This window comes from Adiantum capillus-veneris, chromosome 5, assembly GCF_014529385.1.
Source record: "Adiantum capillus-veneris isolate H3 chromosome 5, ASM1452938v2, whole genome shotgun sequence".
Lineage (NCBI taxonomy): Eukaryota > Viridiplantae > Streptophyta > Polypodiopsida > Polypodiales > Pteridaceae > Adiantum > Adiantum capillus-veneris.
The window spans coordinates 38,831,487-38,838,897 of NC_140935.1; the positions used below are offsets into that span (position 1 = coordinate 38,831,487).

Below are 7,411 nucleotides of genomic sequence, written 5' to 3' on the forward strand. Positions count from 1 at the left end.
ATTGCTCATTCATATTTCTTTCAAAAACGATTAGAATTTTGGAACGATACATCAAGATGCTAGAGTTGATCACAATTATAATATGATCTGCCCCTCCAAGAATGTTGATCCTATCTATTATTTTTGTGGCCTTATCGAGACTCTCTCTCTCTCTCTCTGTCTCTCTCTCTCTCTCTCTCTCTCTCTCTTGCATGTGCCTCCTAGAAAGGGGAATGTGTCGACAAGGGTGTGCATTACTATGGTGGCAAAGTACAACTCTGGTTAGTACCCTTCTCTCTCCGAACAAGTATGTGAGGCATAGTTGGATGCTAGTATCCTAGCGATTTCTTTAGAAAGGACTCATCATTAATAGAGATTTTTAGTAGGTCAAAACAGGAGATATGCATGTATGATCTTACGTAAACCTCAAAACATAGAATCTACTGAGGATGATGATATTGTTTAGGGAAAATTACCAAAATACTCGTCTAATTTGTTGGAAATTCGCAAAGTACCCCTTAAATTTCAAAATTTCCTAGTATACCCTTGTACCATTTGGGATGGGTTAGCCTAGATTTTTACATATACTTATATGTCCGACAAGGGAGAGTTATTTTTAAGTTTTTTAGATGAAACTATTTAGTAATGGGGTCACAAGTAGAGACATTCGTGTCTAGAAAAGATTAGCAATTTCATTTTAAGAGACCACAATACCATATCAAATCCTAGTTATATCATCTTCTATTGAGAAAGAACCAATTTTCCTATGAGAAGTTAGAAAAAACTTCAAAACTTTGTTTTTAGAGATGTTTAAATGTCATGGGCGGCCATGATAGGAAAACATTGTTGGCCAAATAAATTTCCAAGCAAGGAGTATTTTGGGAAATTTGAAGAAATTGAAGGGTATTTTGGGAATTTTTGGTGAGGGGTATTCTGAGAATAACCACAAATTAGAGGGACATTTTGGTAACAGGAAATTCCTCTCTCTCTCTCTCTCTCTCTCTCTCTCTCTCTCTTTTTTGATTTATCACCTCCCTGAAATTAATCTTGACGGTGCAATGGCATGGCAATCACTTCCTCAAAGAATTGCTCAGCACATTATGATGTATAAATTCAACTACAAGGTGGAGTGCCTTTACCTCCATGTGAAGGGTCGACAATCATCAACCTACATCTGCAAGATTTCTACATTTTCAAAGATTTAAAGCCTAGCTTGACCATCCTACCGCACAAGGGCCAGTACAAAATGGCATAGTTGGAGCACATGTCATTGGCAGAGACAAATGTGATGCACGATGCACAACCGTCCGAATCCATGGGAATAACAAAATGAGTGCAAGCTCCCACATCAAATTCATCAGCAGGAGAGTGACATCATTGTAGAGAAAGACGGAAAGCCAGAGCCTCGAACGAGAAGCAGGGCCCAGGGGCTTGATACAGATCCTCTCTTCCTCCATATCGGCGACTTTTAGCGCTCCTTGTGCCATGACACTCAGCACAGAAGTGACTCTAGTCCATCGCCTCCCTCCCTCCCTCCCTCCGCACGGGGTGTTGGGCTTGCCCGGTGGGGTAAAGGTGTGCTGCAGGCAAAGGATGCAAGCACGGTAGTGCTGAGGCACGATAGGCCAAGAGGTCATCGTAATGCAGAGCAAGACGCAGGCACGGTAGCGTTGAGGTGGGACAAAGCAAGCGGGTGACGGGACAGAGCAGGGGTGACGAGAGGGGCGTCACAATGTTCAGCAGGGTGCACAGAGATGGAGAGGTGACACGATTGTGCAACACGAGGTAGGGTCAGGGCAACACGAGGTCGGAACAAGCAGGAGGGGGAGAGGTAGCCGTGAGGGTCTGTAGGAGCTTTTACGCAGGGTAGAAGCTCCCAAACGCCACAAACAACACTGATGCCTCCGCTTGCTTGTCCATCCACCTTTGGCCAACGACCTGGGGCCTCTCTCTCTCTCTCTCTCGGCACGGGCTGGCTGCTAACGATGAGCTTCAAGCAGGTACATGCAAGTGAAGGACCGAGAAGGCCCAGGAAGCGCAGAGCCTGCGGCACAAACACAAGCTTCACAAGCTAAGATCTTGTCAAACAACGCCGAAGCAAATGAAGCAGCCCGCATGGGAGCCCAAACCCTAATAGACAAAGTGGAAGAGAAGGGATTGCCACTTCTCTCTCTCTCTCTCTCTCTCTCTCTCTGCACGTTTTCTTTTTATAAAAATGACCCCTCTTTGGTTTGCTGCTGTAACCAGTCCGCGCCGGTGCGGAATGGTTGCAGCAACAAACCAGGGAAGGGTAGGGTCATGAGTAGTGCTAAAAAAAATCTTTATTCCAAAAACTTGGCAAACCTACATATGTGAAACAACACAGGTAAATTGACATAATTTGAAGGTTTTTACATAGAATTACACCAAACTTTTCAAATTTTGTAGGTTTTTTCACCTTCAAATATAAAATTTAGAGGTAAATTTCAAAATTTGTAGGTGGGATTACACTAAACCTAGGTTTTTTTCGAGCATTGGGACTCGTGCGGGTATGGTTGTTTCTTTTTTTTTTAAATGTGACGTAGACCAGGGAGCTATTGTAGCAGGCAGTACCACGCAAGGGATGTATGGTTTGCAGCAGGAGATCAGTCAACTATGTGCCCTTAGGAAAATGATTGTGAGACGGCATAATATTGAGGTGTTGAGGACGGATGACAGTACAGCCCCCACTGCAAATTGATGGTGAGCAATGCAAGGCTTATTTATTTCCATGATTGTAGGGATTGGGGCATTAAATTGTAGTAACATACATTGGCATGTAGAAGAAACAATTGTGCTCTTGCAATGGTTTCTCTTGTTTACGTGTTGTTGCAAAGTATCTGGCAAGCTTTGGAAGCTTTAAATTTCCATTATGTGATTTAGGACTAAAAGAGTGTTTTCAGTAGTAGGAGCTTTTAAGAAATTGTTGCTTCATGACTTTACCTCTCCATCTAGGAGGCAAATGCACTTGAGACTTGGGCCTTTCCTGTGCAAAAGAACTTGCATTTGGCTCTAGATCCGATCGCTTCTATTTAATGATCGCGAAAGTCTAGTTAGACAAGAAATTGTTCTCACGAAAAGTGGTTCCAGAAGCAACATGAGCAGATCAAGCCAAGTGGAAAGGGAGGGCAACTCAAGGATGTTGCACTGCGAAGTTGAGGGGAGAGAGAGTGAGAGTGCGCTTGTTTCCGCTTGCTTTAGAAACTTGTTTTTTCTTGCTTACAAAAGTGGAGTTGTTTCAAGCTTTAGGAGGCTCTCATATGGCATTGTAGGCTTATGAGGTTGTGTGTTGACGTTTTTGCAAAATCTAGGTGCCAAATTGTTGGTGGGCTATTTTTGAGAGGAGGTATGCCACATGAAAATGAATTATATACGTTTCAAGTATGAAGAGACTGCGTGTGTCTCGAGTATTCAATTTTCATAATGCTTCTAAAATATCTTTTTCTGTCGATTAAGTGTCAGGTTCGTGGTAGTGAAAGTAATGTGCATGGCATAATAATTTTCTTTCACCATTGTTACTCTTGTTTCAATTTGCTCAGATTTATCTTCGCGATTTTTTTTGCTCGGTGATTAGAAACCCCCCAATGTATATAGTGTTTACATTTCTATTAACTTGATTTTGCTTTTTTGAGTTAAGTTGATTGTTTGGTTTTATTTTCTTATTTTTGAGATTTTTCAAAAAACAGGCAGGAAAAATTCATAATCTAGATGAAGAAAAGACTGAAGCGATGTCGAGAAGTACAAAGAGAGGAAGGCCCAAGAAAATGAGGACACATTACGAAGCATGTCTCAAAAGACATATGCACAAGGCGAGAATGTAAGAGGTAAGAAAAGAATGTTGATTAGCCTTCAACAACAACATGAGGCCAATCATGACAGAGAATGGTCATAAAAATCGGGGATGGCCTACAAGGACAAAGGAAGTTGGTGATGCGACTAAATAAAAGCACCCATCAAGCCATCAGACACTTCATGCAACTACAAGGCCGTATACAGGAAGTAGAAATTTATACTGTAATCTTCTATCTTGTATGTGACTTAATAAAGCCTAACAAACAAAAGGGACTAATAGTACTGACAAGAACATAAGGTGTCGAGATGCCCATCAATCATTTTCGAGACTGGCATTCAAACATTGCCAAATACAAGTCCAAATCAAGCCATGCTTTGTTAGGAGGCTAAGCATAGAGGATACAAGCTAAGTGTTATATATATATATATATATAAGAGTCTAATCCTTAGCCAAAGATGCAGTTTTTTCAAATCTAAAGCCATGATAGCCATCTACATACCCTGTACATCATGTGTATGAATTTTGGGGACAAATGGACAATGATAGCTCATCGATGATGAATGATGTCAGATAAAGCCCTTTTGAAGCAAGTTACTAACTTGGGGAATTAGCTGGGGTTTGTCGGGCTTTAATTAAGTCACGTATCAAGTAGAAGCAATATAATGATTTACAGATCACACAAAAGCTAACAATGGAAAATGCGACTTTGATCACCTTGATGCAGGCACAAAGGAGTCACCAATGAAGAAGAGCAGACATAGAAGTAATCAGAGGATCTCAAAAATTGTCCTTGACCAGGCAGATCAAATGTTAATCATGGGTTTGAACCTCAAATCAAAAAAATTATCTCCCAAATTTGACATGGTAGACAAATTTGCATCGGCCTAAAAGAAATTGAACATTGTAGAAGTTGTTTCTGAGAATCACAAATACTCAGAATTGATAAATTTTCTAGAGCAAGTGATGGATGGAGCTTTCTCTATCTATGATGATAAGAGTCAAGCTAAACCAGATTGGGTTCATTCTGAATTTAGATCTGGCAATAGACCTATAATGACAAAAAGAAATTTTGCATCTAAGCATGGATGTGAAGGACATAAAGTTCATCAATCATCAATTATGATTTTCCTGAATCATGTGAAGACTATGTACATTGGATAGGAAGTTATGAAATGCTGCGTTTTATGGTTAGAACATCATTTGTAATGAGTAGTTACACTAGTGATTTTCCTGAATCATGTGAAGACTATGTACATTGGATAGGAAGTTATGAAATGTTGCGGTTTATGGTTAGAACATCATTTGTAATGAGTAATTACACTAGTGTAGAAGCCGGGGTGCAATGGAACTTCCAGATTGTACATACAAAGCCATTTGACCCCTCAAACTCTATTTTTGGTTAACCTAAGGTAGCCTTAGTATATAAGGTTCCTAGGTGACTTTTGTAAAAAGAACTTAATCATAATCAAGGTTTTAGCACTGCCGTCTCCTGTGTGTGAGAGAGAAAGAGAGTGAGCGTGAGCTTCGTCCTTATGCTACACGCCGCTCGTTCATCGCATTCTAGATCCGACTTCACCATCGTGCTAGCCTCGACAAGATCTACGCTACAACACTAGGTATTCCTCACGGAACGGAGTGAACGCGCTCGCGCATTTACGAGCTATTTTTGGCTGTAAGTATATCAAATGATGTATGTTTTTTGCCTGCAATTAGTCATTAGAATCGTGGTGACATAAGCTACTCATAGGTGCTCATAGATTTTAGTTTTGTGCACTTTTAGAATTCGCCTCTATCTTTATACGCATTTTTTGCAGATGGGTCTAGAGCTAGGGTTTTGAGTGTAGAGGCTTTGGGACATGTGTATCCTAGTGAGGGGATGGTGTTCCTTAAGTTTCCTACGAGTCTGTCTTGGTTTAGTGAGTTTCCTTTCATTTGTGTGTATGTGGGTAGGTGGTGTAGTTGAGAGCAGTTAGATTCTAGATTGTGGTTTAGTTGGCCTTCCAGAGCCTGTTGTATGTGTAGGATGGTCTCATCTTGACAAGCCAAAGAGATTTCCTCTGTGTGCCTATCATGTCATCTGTGTCCTAGATTCACATTATGTTGATCTAGGTTGTGTTTCATGCACTTTATGGGTGGTGTGGTTCGCTCTCGCAACACTTATCTTCCAATCTGTAGAGGCTGGGTGGAGGCCATAAGTGGTATACCACATCTCACTGTAATGGCAAGGGTGGTGCTGCATTGGGAATAACAAAAAAAAATGCCAATTTAGTCATTAAAGTCTAGTCCTCTGGTAAAGGTAATTGGGTAGGTATAATTCTTGACAAACCTTTTGCATACACTCTAGTTTCTTTCTATGCCTCTAACTGAACAATACAAAGAGCTGTTATGTGGGGAAAATTATCTAGTCTACCTAGTCCATGCATTTGTATGGGGAATTTGGTAGAATCGATCCAAGATAGGTGGAATCAACTTGGGCAAGCTCTATGTGGCAGAGAAAAGATTTAGTGGGAAAGTGTAGTTTCAAAGATGAAATTGGTGGACATCTCATAGGAAATTGGAATGACTTGGACTAATAAGAAAAATGGCTCTTGTTTTAGGGTAGCTAGACTGGGCAGAATCTACATGTGCAATTATTTGCTTAATGACTATTGGCAAGTAATCTGCACTAAGGAAAGATCTATTATGATGTTTGATCATGCTCTTGTCATCTTTGCAAAAGGATGAATGTAGATATAAACCAGGATGGCTTCACTTGGATTAAACCCTTCTTTCCATAACAATTGTGAGAGAGAAAATAAAAGACATCTTTGATGACTCCTTCTTAGGTAATACCTCTGTCTTTAAATCCTAAGATTGTGATGTCAAGAAATCTCAAAAGTTGTGTAACTGAGTACAAAGCTAAGGCTAGAAAAATTAGGAGTAGCAAAAGAATGTATGATAAGGAGCCAAATTGACAAAATAGAAGAAGGCCAAATCCTTGGGAGTACTCCTAGTCCCCAATTAGTTGAGATGAAAGCTAATCTTGAAGATGAAGAGATCTTATTTGCTAAGTCCTCAATCCTATGGACAACAAACTTTTGGGCTGGCAAGATAGAAAAACCTGATAAACATATGCTCACTCTCCTTAAAAATAAAAAGGCCAAGGATTTTATCCCCTTCCTAAAAAATAAAGAAGGACTCACTTTGAGTTATCATGAGCAGAACTTGAAGGTTGCTGAATCTTTTTTCTTTGATATTTTTTCTTCCCCTCCCAGAAGAGGGGCTATCAATAACAATGCCATAGCTACTATTGCTAGGACAAGGAAAAAGAATTGGAGGCCAATCTCCTGTTTGACTTCTGTCTATAAAGTTTTCTCCTTGTCTCTAGCTAGAAGGATGAGTCCTCTCATGCATCAGATAATTTTACAAGAGCAGAAAGGATTCATAAAGGGAAGATTTATTTTGAATTCCATAATTACTATGTGGGAAGCTAAGATTTTATTTTGTATAGTGAGCAGGACTACATCTTATTTAAAATCGATTTTGGTAAGGCATATGACAGGATGGAATGGGGATTTATTTTTCAATCTTTGCATGATATTGGCTTTGGTAGGACTTTTATCAAATTCATCCAGATTATTT

General features: G+C 40.0%; 1 pseudogene; it reads right to left on the reverse strand.

The window, feature by feature from the left end:
* Positions 1–733: 733 nt before the first annotated feature.
* On the reverse strand, positions 734–2,730 carry LOC147457164 (uncharacterized; annotated as a pseudogene).
* Positions 2,731–7,411: the final 4,681 nt, after the last annotated feature.